We start from the raw sequence: 13,936 nt of genomic DNA, 5'->3' as shown, positions 1-13,936 counted from the left end.
AAAGAAAAAACTATTATTTATCAAGTGAACCTACTAACTTCTTGTCAGCACAAGCACTTGATTCAACATCAAAATTTTGTTGGACCAGGGAATATTTCTTCATCACCTCTGCTGCCCATACCTACAGAGCTGAATCTTTTTTCAGTTAAATTTCTACTAGACTTTCCATCATTTTTTGATTAATTTATCTGTTAACTGGCCATCCACTGAATTTTTATAAATATGTTAAGGAACCACTGCACATTTAACTACTTTTCATGTAAACATATCATTAACAGCATAAATGAATTTGCAGAGCAAATCTCTCCTTTCAAGGCAACACTTGTCACCTTTCTCACCTTTGAGGACAACACTAAAATGGACAACATAATAAAAGTTTTAAATGGTATCCTGTTTCTCTCCTATTAATACCCAACAGGTGCACAAAGTACCAGCACAACTCAGACCACCACTGAGACAAAACACTCAGCTTTTACAAGCCCTGTATGACAGGCTGCTTTATTTGATTTATTACAGCAGAAGCCACATAAAACTCTGTGTGGGGTCTTTGGGGGAGGAGGCCTCAGGTGGTGATGCTGCAGCAGGAAGGAGTTGCAGCCTCCCATGGAACAGACCAGGACAAGCAGATTGAGCACAAGACAGGCTTGTTCTGAACTCCACAGAACTCTGAGGAGGAGACAAGACTTCCTATATTTGATGGGCTGCCAAAAATTGTGTCAGCCAAGCTTTAGGATTGTTTAGTCTATCTTTTTTAGACTCTTCTGTACCAAATCAACACTATTTTGTTCAACAATAAATACAGCTGATTCTGCCCTTTATGAAGAATGAAGCAAGTATTTACCAGCTGTCTCAAAGTCATGAAAGAGCAAAAAGAAAAACTGAAGTATTTGGCCATCCTAGAACATCAAAATATCAATGCATTTGAACATTCTCACCCTTACTTCTATGCTAAAATTAAAGAAAAATAAACCAACAGTGGTCTTGTACTACAGTTGTATAATAATTCATCTACATACCTGTAAAAATCGCTCATTAAAAAATTAATTTGACAGATAAGCTCTGCAAGAATAGAAAGTTGTCATACTTAAAGGCTGTAACAGTTCTCCCCCACAGTTTCTGGTAAAGGAGAGACTGACATCACTTTTCAACATCCCTAGTTAATACATTGGCAAAAGGCAGAAGAATTTATATGCCTCTTGTGAAAGGTTTTGTTAAAATTGCATCTATTTTTGCAGCAGATCTTATGAAGCCAAATCCATCTGCAAATATCCCTCAGTTTCCAGAGCACTGAAGCCATCAGGAACCCAGATCATCTGAGATCAGTGACAAAATCACTGCCTTCCCACGTGCTCTGTGTCATATGCAGATTGCATATTGCCTGAAAAAATAAATAGCAACCCCCTGACAAAAAGGTAAGGTAGGGATTTAGCCTTGCTTTGCTGGTAGGTACCACATATTTGAGCTTGAACTCTAAAAATTCCAGGAAGCCAAAGAGCAAATCAGAGCAAACAAATCAAGCGCAGCGCAGTTTTCCCAGGTTTGCCACAGCCAATCTGCTCTTTTAGCAGCTCCTGTAGGAAAGGGTGTCCTTGCACTTTGGTTTTAATTTCAAATGTTGGGGACCATTGCCTACTTAGAAATACTTTTTGGTCCTTCTTGACTCCTGGATCACGTTCTCATGTGTGCCTGAGACTAAATGATACTTTGGGTATTCACTAGTTTGTTTTTTTCTACAATTTACCTCATATTTACCTTTCCTACATATGTGTTTAAATCACTTAAGAATAAATAACATCAAATCTTCCTAGGAAAGGCATTACAGTATGTGCTGTGAACTAACTTTTCTTGTCAGACACTTAGGAAAACTTGGCTCCACAAGAACACTTATCACAGAAACCCCCAAAATGCACTTCCCTCCAGTCACTACACCACAGTATGTGATGTGCCACAGCCATTTCCTCCTCCTGAGGATGCACATAATTGTGGTATCTGAGATAATGCTGCAAGCATGGAGAAATGCTAACCTTTGAAATGGAAAAATGATAGTTTGTACAGTAATTGCAGGCTATCATAAATGCCAGAGTTATTTAACTGCAAGACAGAACAAAGGCTGGCCCCAGTTTGAGGCAGTTAAACTCCACAGCAATCAAAATAAAAATAAAAAGTCTTTGGCCCAAATGTATTTTTTTTGTTTGTTTTTTACTGGAAATTGTGAGGCAGCTCAGCCTTGATAAATCAGAGGTTGAGCCAGCCAAACTACATGTCTCCCCTCTATGAAAACCCTGGTCTGGGACCTTGGGGCTTTCTGGATAGGGAAGGAAGGGGAAAAAAAAAAAACTGCAGAGAAAAGAACATCCAGAAACTTGAAATATTCTTTCCAAAAATACCAACCATCAGCCAGGTCAAAGGGAGGCAGGCACTGCAGAGTCAGACATTGCTTTATCTGGTATTTCAGATATGATCTCATCTCCACCCATGGGCACTTTGTTTATGGAATGAAATCCAGAGCAAGTAATGAGCATATTGATTTGGCACATAAAGTTGTATTTAATTATTTCTCAAAAATCTAGAGTTATAGTTACTTATGTTTAGTATATGCAACAATTAATAAAGCAATTAAGCTAACACAGCCTGAAAGCTCAAATAATACTTTTACAACACCGTGATGGGTCAGTTGTCTCCTTCAAGCAATTCCCTCTTTAGCAATTTTATTCAATTTCTTGCCTCCCCATCTCATGTCCTTCAAACCAGTTATCCCTGTGCCTATTCCTTCACTTTATTTTGGGTGTACCTAGGCTGGGAGAGGGCAGAGAGGGGAATAAAAAGGTACTTTAAGTTGAAAAAATCTTTATTAATCTAGAATACTTTTTAACAAAAACTTGAGGCAGTGTGAAAAAGTCTTTATATATTATCCTTTCATAAAAACTTTTCTCCCCAGGCTAGTTCACTGTTCTGTTATTAAAGAGTTCTAGCTCTGCACTCTTTTTCCCCTTCTTCTCTCCTTTCTGACAACCTGTATTCACTTTTGAAAGGAATTAGGAATTTTGAGCTCTTTCCATACCTGGTGTGTTAGCTGCTACAGAGGCCTCTCATTAGTAGACAACATGGAGCCATAATGGTACAAAACAGTATTCTAAAGGAGCAATTTATTAATGTTTTAAGAAGTGCCTCATTTGTTTTCCATAGAAATAAATGTGATTGATTTAATTTTTCTATTTTGAAAGCAAATTAAACTGTAGTCTGCCTCTGACAAAACGGTACAGGGATTCACAATACTATACAAAGTTTTTGTTTAGTTTATAATAAGTTTTATTTACTCTTATTTTGTGGTGTAGTTTGTTGTGCTCAGATTTGAGAATGTCAGTTAAAATTCTGCTGAAGATAGAAAAAAAAAAAATGAGACTTCCTAGCTCAGTCAAAAAAAAAAAAAAAAGTAAGAGTCAAGAGAAAAGCCAAAATTGAGAAACTCAAGGTATAGGGAAGCTGATTAAATCTCAGACTATTCTTCTGTCTGTCCTTGAGGTGCAATTGCCAACCTGTGCACAGAAAACTCCAAAATCTGCCACCAGGTGCTTGTGGAATAACCTCACTCTAGGAAAATGCACATTTTTATGAGCACCTCGTTTAGATGGCATGTTTATGCATGGAAACCACCATGGGACTATGACAAGGAAAATAAAATAATATTTTTGAATCTAGTGATATTATCTGGATCTCGTCCTGCCACCAGGTCGTTTTTCTGTGTCTGTGGGGTTTTAGTGGGAGATGGAACAGAGCACAAGTCCATGAGCTCTGGCACTGCACAAGTGGGTATCTGCATTCTCACTAAAAGTTACAATGCAAGAGAGACAAAACTAGTGTTCACCTCATGCAGTCTATGAGTAGGATCATTTTTAGAAAGCAATTTATCGGATTCTGAAGTCCCACTGCTCCTTTCACCTCCAGAAAAAGGTTTTTGCTTTTTTTTTTCGCCTTAAAATAGCTCTCTAAAGACAATGGCATGAAGTTACTCCATAAAGACAGTAAATTCCTCTCTCATCAATTAGTGCAGTAACAAAAGACAATCTTTAGCACCCAGGGAGCAGCTTTCCACATTGGACTTTGGTTTGGACAAGGACTTGTACTGCAACCAGCACATTTCTGTCAATCTACATCAAACCTCATCTCAATTACTACCATGTTCAGATCAGCGCAAAATCAAGGTGGTGGTTTGACTTCCACTCATCACCACCATGGGAGTATGGAGGATCCAGAAGCATTAGAAATATAAATTATCAAATTGAAAGAGAAGCAACACCTCTGTCCCCCCAATTTTTTGTATTTGCCGTATTTTTATTTTTAAAAAATGTAACAGTAGCACATGTAGGCACATTCATCACTATGACCTAACTGTTTTGTCCCTTTTGTATTTTATTATGAAAAAGCAACACTAACAGGTGAGCAAAGGACTTCACAGTAGTCCTGGCAATTTACAGCATTTCCTCTCTCTTCTTTCACATCTGCACAAAACACTCACCATGATGCTCAGACCGAGAAAATGGCTATTTTTGTCACACTGCCACCCTTTAAACCAACAAGACACTTACCAGCACTACAATTTACTGTGACATCATTTTGGACCTGTCTGTAGCACCCAGGCCTGTTTCATCACTGACCTTTCTGCAGCATGTGCTGGATCCTGCAGGACATCATGAAAATAACTGTATAAATCAGAAATTTTGCTGAAGATTGATAGACCCAACAAGAGATAATCTTTAGTGCACACAGCTATTCCACAGGTCTCAATGGGAAGTTGTAATCTTTTTTGGCTCAATAGACACTGGGGCCATTTTAGAGACAGAAAGGGAAAGCAGACCTGGGGGTTTTAGAGGAAGAAAGTGAGGGAAAGGACAGATTTATAACTGAGAAAAAGAATAATAACTCCAAATTATTTACTACAGAATTTACAGCATCTGCTGTTTGACTGAAACAAGCTCTCACAGGTGTTGGATGTATTAATCCTCACACACACTTGGGAACACATTTTCTACTCACACAGTCATTACGAGCCAAGCTTCTTTTTTCATACTACAGTCCCCCCTAAAAATAAACCCAGTGAATAAGCACACCTACTTCTAGTTGAGCAGAAAAAAAAATTAACAAGTCACCCCACTTTCCAGACTATAGAAAACCAACCTCTAAGCAGGAATTAATGCAAATATCCATCCCTCATTATGGATAAATCATTACATGATCAGTTTCAGTTTGCAAATGCAAAGGTAGGTTTGCACATATAGTACATAATCACAATTTTCTCTCCAAATCCTGCATTTCATGGGTAGTTCATTGCCTCTCCATTTGTAGAGGACAAAAACAAAAATAGCAGTGAAAGCTTAGAGGACACATTACCAGGAAGATATAAGATTTATCCCAGATATAAGATGTAAGATATTAAAGATTTATCCCAGCTTCAGAGACATAACTAACCTCAAAATGATAATTCCTCACCAAATCACCCCAGTGTTGACTGCCCAGGCAGCTGAGGCTTGGTTTGGTTCCTTTTCTTGTGGTAGCTCCTTTCTCAATAGCTCTACTCCTTTACACAGGTGGTGCCTCTGTAGCAGAGCACTCAGGATCACCACACTCAGTGATTGCTATGGATTCCTACCAACAGCATTTTTCTGAGGAATACAGTTAGGAACGGGAAATGCAGTCCTGAAGTTACTGAGCCAGTTAATCCTTAACATATGGAGCAGAGAAAGGCAGCTTTCTGGCCAGGAAAGCTTTCTCACAACTGGCTTGTAGAAAGGCTAATGTAAATGTTGAGACCAAGGTGGTGTTCCAGCCAAAAACATGGAGAATATTTGAAGGGAGATAATTTGGGGGTGCTGATGTTTTAAATCTGCTCCTCCAAGGTGTTTTTTTTAACATCCAAGCTTATAAGGACTTAAACCCACATCTAGATCACAAGTTGCTAAGAAGGACACCTGTATTTTTATTAATTCATATACGCAAACTACAAGTAGTAAAATGCCTGTATCTGGGACAGGAAAACGTTCTGCAATAGATGGGCTCACTGTATGTAAAATGTGCTATATTGCATATGCTGTGGCTTCTTGTTCTAGGATAGAAACTGTCACTTAGGCTTTAAGTAATACAAAGTTCAGAAGGAAGTCTGAGTCCATAAATCACCATTTGATTAAACATCGAGTGTTCAGAGGCCCAGTTTCAGTACTCTCAGAGCATACTGAATTAACTGTCTGCAGAGCCTTGTACTTACACAACGGAACATTGCACTGTTCCACATTACACAGCTGTGCTCACACCCACAGGGAGTGAGATAGAACAAGTCCCATCAAAGATAAAAAGTACAAACTATCTTTTGAATTGTGTGTTGCCTATTTTCCAAATATAACAGCAAGGAATTACGCCAAGTCTATGAATTACTTGACTTCCCTTACATGATGAGACCTAACCATAAAAAAAAATTCTTTGTTTTTCTAGGTTTACATCCAAGTAGCACATGCTGAAAGACATCAGTTGCTTACACATTTTACAGGCTGATGATCTGTTCTTGCTTCCATATATTAGTTTGTACAGTCATACACATATAGACACAATTTTATATAAAAGAAATTCAATTCTAAGCCTCTTGAAAATGAAGCTATCCTTTTTATTTTTTCTACATAAAGTTTTGACTCATTAACCAACACCGCTTCCCACCTGGGCAGTGGTTTGAACAGACAATGACTCTGTGGGCTCCAGTTCCATTCACTTGAAAAGCCACAAACTTCAGCTGTTGTTTAGAAAGTCAATTATTCAAAGCTGTGTGGCTTTATGGCTACAGAGTACTTTGCTCAAGGTGCAGTATTTCTGTGGCCAGAAGTTTTGGTGGTGGGTTCTTTTAGTTTTTTCCAATGATTAGGTAGTTCACTTTTGTAGTTGTTTGAAGTCGATCAAGGGGGAAAAAAGAAACAAACCACAAGAACACAACTAAATAACAAACTCAACACTCCCTGCAAGCCATAGACTCAGGAACATATCCACCAAGGAACACATCCACATCTATCCAACAAAAAATAGAACACAAAATCTGACCAAACACAGTGAGAACCCCCTCTTTGCAATTTAGGGTTGCTCACTGCAGAGCGGGGTCAAGCAGAGGGTTCTAGATTTGAACATTTTAAGGCCATTCCCCACACATGGGAAGACATGGAGAAGACAGATGGATATTTGTTTTGCCTACACAGTTGCAAAGCTCACTCAGGCTGAGGAATGGTATACTGGATGCTCAACCAGATTTAAATATCTTGAAATCGTTCTCAGATATGTATTTCAGTGACCGCAAACACTTAGTTTGTTGTATAAATTAGGGTGCTAACGAAGAAAGATTTTGACGCTAAGCCTCCCGCCTGTGCAGATCATGAGACAAGGACCAACTAAATGCCCAGAGGAACAACAGGCAAGTTGCCCTCCTCACTTGTGCAGCCAAGAAGGAGAAAGGATCATCATGGACAGCCTCCTGTACCATGCACTGAGCAGATTGCTGTCCATTAGCCTCTGTTGGCAAAGGCCTCTGCGGAGCAGCAGTGACAGGAGAATGAAGAGCTCCTAGGGGTGCCCACAGGGAGGGAAGAGCCTGTGGATATTGCTGCAATGCTGTGGAAACACCTCCAAACCACACTGAGCAGAGCTGCCTCACAAGATGAGCCCCATGGCCCTCAGACCATGGTGAGCGGCCTTGCCTCTCCTGAGGGCACGGAATACTTCACAGAACTAACTGCAGAGCCAGGGGAAAGGTTTCACCAGCATCATCTGACTGCACACACAGCCCTGTTTGCAGCTCTAAAATCCCCACCACAGCGTGAAATACCCCCAAGCAGCCATACTTACACAATGTCCATTGAACAAAACCATGGTCTTCCTCTCCCACACCAGAGCTGAGGCTTTCCTTTCCTGTCTCAAGTTGCTCTCCACAGCGGTGGTCAGTCAGTGACATACACTGGTTTCACATTTGTCAAACACCATTTAAACCTGCACTCCACAAGCTGCTGAATTCAGACAGCAGCTTCTGTGTGAAAGGCACACTAAAAAAATAGTGCTCCTCTTAACTTCCACTCTCAAATAGTTTCCAAGCTCAGTGGTGTAAATAGAACCCACCTGTGCAAGCTGGTGCAGAGGCACAGGCTGGGCTTGTCAGCACCAAAGAGCAGCAGGTGAGGAGCAATAAACAAACAGCTGTGATGGAGGAAAGCTGTCCTGCTCGCAATCAAGTCAATGGCAAAACTCCCAACAAGAAGCAGTCTTGCACCCTGCATCGGCAGCCAGGAGCTCAGTGTAATAATCTTACTTTTCCAGTGTCTTCCTCTGCAGCTTTCTAAAGGAAAGAAATTCCCAGTGTGCTCCTTACACAGCGTATTCCTTATCTCCTGACTGGAAGCACAAGAAAGCTCATTGTGCCCAGACCCTGCTGCTGTAACTCTGATCGCATTTCAGTACAACTGATAAATAAAGAAAAGCCTTACATAGCAGTCTTCATTCAAGACACTTAAATCTGCCGCTTCAAATCCGCTTTATGCACTTTCAGTCGCGTCAAAGTAAAACACTTTCCCCTAGAAAAAAAAAATGAGGATGGTAGGAAAAGCCACTGGATTCTCCTGGCCCATTTAACAAATGAAACACTTACTTTCTGTTTGGTGTAAAGTGACAGCTGGCTTATTAGAACTGACACTGATCCTCCCGAGAGGATTTCAGGGAGTGAGTCACACAGGTGAAGGTCAACATGGCAAAGGAATTAAATGAAGAGAGGAAGGAAGCAGCTTCCTCCTAAGGACAGAAATTAGCTAACAGAAAAGCTATTACTAAAGCAGCCCGCGCTGGCTGGAAATACACTACTTGCAATATGTTCTGTACTCGAGAAATACTTCCAAGACACTTTTTGAATGTACGTTTTTACATCTTGTCACCAGCTCAGCGTGTTGCAATCAGGACCCCAGTGCAGTTTCCACCTGCAGAAAGGGCTCAGTGAGCACAGCTTGTGCCCTGTCACTGTCTGACTGATGCAGCACCAAAGGCAGCACACAAAATATTCTTATTTATTAATCATACATCACTTCTGACATACGTGAAATGGATAATTAACATGGGATGGCATAGTTTGGAGTGAATAAGACAACAGACACAGCAGTACTGTCTCAGTGAGTTTGAACTGTTGCTCCAGGTACATGCACAGCTGGCTGCAGAGCTGCACAAGTCCTCTGGCTCCCTCAGCAGATCTTCAGCAGGCCAGAGGAATAAAGACTTTAGCCAAGGGATGATCAGTTTTTGCCAAGCTTTGTTCAGTACTCCTGCTTTTCCCCCTCTGGATCTAGCCCTGGAAATGACCTCCCTGCAGCACCAGGACCTTGGCAGCTGTGGCCTTGCAGAAAAAGCTGGAGAAGGAAAATTGTATGCTCAAACATCACCATTTTGGGTTTCCCTAACAATTCCAGAAGTCAGTGAGTTTGGGTTTGCAGGGAGAGGTCACTAAATTAAGTCTGACAGGTACCAGCACCTCTGGTTTTAATCTCATCCCTCTCTAGGCATGCTGGTATGATACAAGTTCACAGATTTTATTATTATTTCATGTAGATACGACTTACTCAAAATAATGAGAGCTTTTCCTAGGCAGAGACAACTTAATGTGACTACACTGAGGCTCTGCCAGGGCACACACTCTAGGAATGTGAGCATATGAAAACAGAATCATTGCTCCAGAAGTAGCTTTCCACTGGTCTCTATTAGGTCTGACCAAAAAATTTCTCAGTAACTCTCAAGTATTGCAATTCTGATGAGCTGGAATTCTGATATCAGAAATTATCACATGCAGATCCATGTGACAGAGCTCAGGGCCACCAAAACTAGATTTTGGTCACTTGATCTAACTGAGAACAAAGGTGCAAAAATAAGCATGTTTGAGAAGTAACTTTTGATTCCACAAGTTTTTCCTGCATGACAGGAGAGCTGGGTGGGTTTAAATTTACAAAACATTCTAAATTTCCTAGATGCCTTAGAGAGACACAAAGCAGGTGTATTACCCAAGTATGTCTCACCCTTCCCAGCAAAATATGAGTCAGAAATCCAACTTTCCAGTTCTCAATCCTTATGAGAGTGGCTGCATTGCAAGGGTACACTCAGAAATATACAAAGAAAGGCAGGATTTGAGAAGTTTGGCTTAGCCTTAAACTTTTGCAGAGTCCCACTGACCAGTTTCAATCAATAATTTCGATTCTGATGCTTTGGATAATATCCTGAGCTTGAGCACATCTCCATGGAAGTCCCCAGGGAATAAACACAAGTAATCAATAACAATCCTTGGCTCTACATAATTTCTATGAAATACCACTTGCATACTATTCACAGCTAATATAGAGCACCCATCCAATGAACATCTGAGGTACAAATTAACTAATAGCTATCTCTAATCTCTTTTAAAGGTCACAAGCCTGCTCAAATGTTATTTTTCGATGCATTTTCAAGTCTGAGCCTACCCAAAAGCTGTGGATCTTTTTCCTTCTGCTGGGTTCACAGCACAAGGTGCTTTCTTTTCTTGTGGAGCTTCACCTGCAGAAGTTCAGGCCTTCCTAGAGTTTTGTCTTTGGAATCTGATGCCTGCAGAACAAGAGCCTTCCATCTGACCATCTGCCTCCTGCTACCTCCCAAACCATGGACCTCTGCTGATGGAGGGTTGGAGTCCAGGAAACACAGGGGCCACAGCAGGGAAAGAACTGAGCTGCTGGCCTTGTAACTGAGCTCAATCCATTTGCAAGTCCAATTAGAAAAGTTATGGTTAATCCCCACTTGGGAGGGAGGCAGGCAGGCAGAAGCAAAGAAGAAATCTTGTTTAAGAGATAAGAACAACAGTATCTAGTCCCAGCTGAAGTTCTTCCCTTTGTGCTTTGCTGAAGTTACTCCACCAGGTCCTCTGTGCAGTTCTCCCAAACTAATCCAGCTTTTATCTCATGACCTACATTACCCAAAGAGACTCTTCCAGTAATCAGGAAGAGGACACTGGTACATCCCCTGAATTTCCTTTCAGACAGCACAGCTGCCTCTGACACTCTCAGAGACCCCTACAAAGGGCTAAGACACCCCTTTACACCCCAAAACATTTCCATATGCCACATTTCCAAACAGTGCCATGAGTTTTATGGCCCATTAAGACCAGGTAGCTACCTGGGGAGATGACTGAAGAGTGAAGAATGGAGTTAATTGGGCCAGCTACACAGGAGGCAGAAGAAAGTTGGCAGGCTGTCACTTGTGCCACTCTGGCTGATTATCCTGGTGGTAAACCTTGCACTCCAAGCCCACATTTGCTTTCCAGGCCCAGGAAAAATAAGTGATTCCTCCTGTGTTCAATAAGTTGGTATGAGGACAGGTAAGCAACTCCTGCAGGGGAAGGAAAGAGCTTTCCATGGCTGTGCCATCCCCTATGTGCCTTTCCAGCAACTTGCTTCAGGCCCATTTTATTTGCTCTTTGATCACCAGAACTTTCTGCCAGAAGTGACACATTAAGTATTTGGCGTTCAAGAAAATAAATAAAAAAGGTCAATGGGTAAAAAACATGTCCACACACAGAATGACAGTCCTAAAGGAACCAGGAGCAATGTCAGTGCCCTTTGGAAAAAAATCACACAGGCCAAAGGATGACTGCCAAAAAATACTAATTTCTTTTATTAGACAGTGCATGTCTTAACCCCATTTTCCTTAATGCTTTAATACACATTTTACCTCATATGACACTGATGAAAATTTAAAGCCACCTCAAAGAGCACAAGGGTTTATAAAAGAAGAAAAGAAACACTTGTATTTCCTTTTTAACAAAGGGGAGGGAAAAAACCTTTGTTTTTTAAGGATGGTAAAGTCCTAAAAATGCACAATCTATTTTTCATTCTTCCAAGTATCATCCCTTCGTACAGCCCACCAAAGCCAGAAAATATTTCAATTTTGTCTCTTTCTACAGATACAACACAATTTCAACATCCAACACAGTGTACATTGTTCTTGGTGAGATTATCAGGCAACAAAATCAAACTGTCCAAGCACTGGAATCCTGCAATATAAAACTGCAAACATTTTTGAGGTAATAAATATTATATCCTTGTGTCAATCAAATCCAGAGAGATTCATCATACATATTTACGCATATGCATAGATTTTTGGAATATCAAACCCCAGATATGTGGGAGGTTTACACAATATTATAACATTTAAGTAAGATTTTAAGTTATTCTAGTGTTTCTCAGCCTTGACTTTAAACCACATTTCATTTAGTTACAGAGAGGAATGAAAGAAAAAGCAGAGAACAACAAGTTTTCCATGAAAACGGCCCAGGAGGAACCTGGTACATCTGTCTTTCCACTGCCAACACACTTCCACACCCTAACTGGACATAAACCACTTTAAACAAAACCCACAGATATACCATTACAGCTTCTTTTCAGTCTGTCTGTAGAAACTGCCACATGTGCAACTGAGAAAAAGTACCTAACCCAGTAAAAGCTTTCCCTTTCCAAGAGGAAATATTTGCCTCAGCGTACGCAAGGTTTAGAAGTACAGAAAAGAGTTCCTAAAGGCTGAGCTGTCTTTGCTTTCCACAGACAGCAGATAAGACCATTCACACAAAATGAAGGTATGGTTCAAAATAAAGTAGCAATACAAAAATGTAGGCTGAGGTACAGAAACACAAGCCCTGAACAGCAGAAGAAATCAGGCAAAAAAGCTGTGTTATCACACACACCTTCACCTCCTTTCTTACATTCAAAGTGTATGAAAGCTCCAGCCCAAAATGCACTGGCAGAAAAAGTTGCTCAACTGCCTAAACTTCACATTTAACACACTCACCACCCTTAAAAAGTGCCTGTATGGATTTAACCTCACAGACACCTCAAAAGGACAAATATCACCCAACAGCAATTACCATTTGTCCTCATTTTCTCTCTGTATATAACAACAAACATCCTTTTTCTGCTTTTCCCACTGAAGCAGCCAATTACCTGCTGTGCTTTCTAAGTTCCCATCCACTTTCCCCAGGAAACAGATAAAGTGCAGCACAGTGAGGAGAGCTCGCTCAGACACAAAATAAAATTCTCAACTTACTCAAGTAAAGTCTCTCCACTGCACTGGCAGGCTGAGCTATGTGTTAACTGCATTTATTCACCACTGAAAGACTACACTTTACAGTTATAACCCTGGCAAATACTGAGCATTTAAATAATTCTGCTTTTCCTTATCTGCACAAAGGGGTTTTATTCCCCTACCACAGCTGTACACAAAAGAATAGAGTGCCATTTCAAACCAAAACTCTCTGAAGTTACTACTTACCAGCTTGTGATTATATATTCAGTAAGCCCGAGGAGCTGAAAAGATTTTGTTGCAGGAGACAAAAGTTACAAAAAAGCAGGCAGAGTTAACAAAAATGAAGGGAAACTAGCATAAATCCTCTCTTCATTCATCTACTTAAATGTTCCTGGAGACTAAAAAGGACCTTAAAGAAAGTGCTCTCAGCAAAGACTACATCCTCTTGTCAGTCAAACCCTGCATAGTTTCAGCTAGGCATCCGTCCAAAAAGACATGGAATTATTCTATTTTTGTCTCCCAATGCAAGTGGAAACATTTTTACAGATTTGTGGTGAGGATTTCAATTTTTGTAGTGGTCAGCTAGTAGAGGAATGTAATTAAAGACCCTTATAAATGTAAGATAGTCCAGAAAGGAGGAACTCGATAAATCTGGAGATAAATAAAAATTCCATTACAAAACAGTCTGATATAAAAGCACATTAAAAACTTCCAATGAGGTTAAAAATCCAGATGTGTTTTACTGAAAGAAAGCTGTAAAAACCTTTTCTCTTAAAACAGGATTGTTGTCAGTAGTGGGACACCAAGAGTTTCAACAAACGCTGGCTGATATTTTTTAATT

General features: G+C 40.4%; 1 protein-coding gene across 1 annotated transcript in view; it reads right to left on the bottom strand.

Moving 5' to 3' along the window:
- INSC (INSC spindle orientation adaptor protein) overlaps positions 1 to 13,509 on the bottom strand; it is a 116,562-nt gene extending 103,053 nt beyond the window's left edge. The window contains exon 1 of the mRNA XM_085063204.1: positions 13,342 to 13,509. The gene's annotated coding sequence lies outside the window, so the exon portion shown is untranslated. The remainder of the gene's footprint in view (positions 1 to 13,341) is intronic.
- Between the last annotated feature and the right edge of the window lie 427 nt (positions 13,510 to 13,936).

Source organism: Lichenostomus cassidix, chromosome 5, assembly GCF_008360975.1.
Source record: "Lichenostomus cassidix isolate B80296 chromosome 5, HeHo_3.0, whole genome shotgun sequence".
NCBI lineage: Eukaryota > Metazoa > Chordata > Aves > Passeriformes > Meliphagidae > Lichenostomus > Lichenostomus cassidix.
The sequence above is the reverse complement of the archived record's forward strand: the minus strand, read 5'-3'. Positions and strand labels throughout refer to the sequence as shown.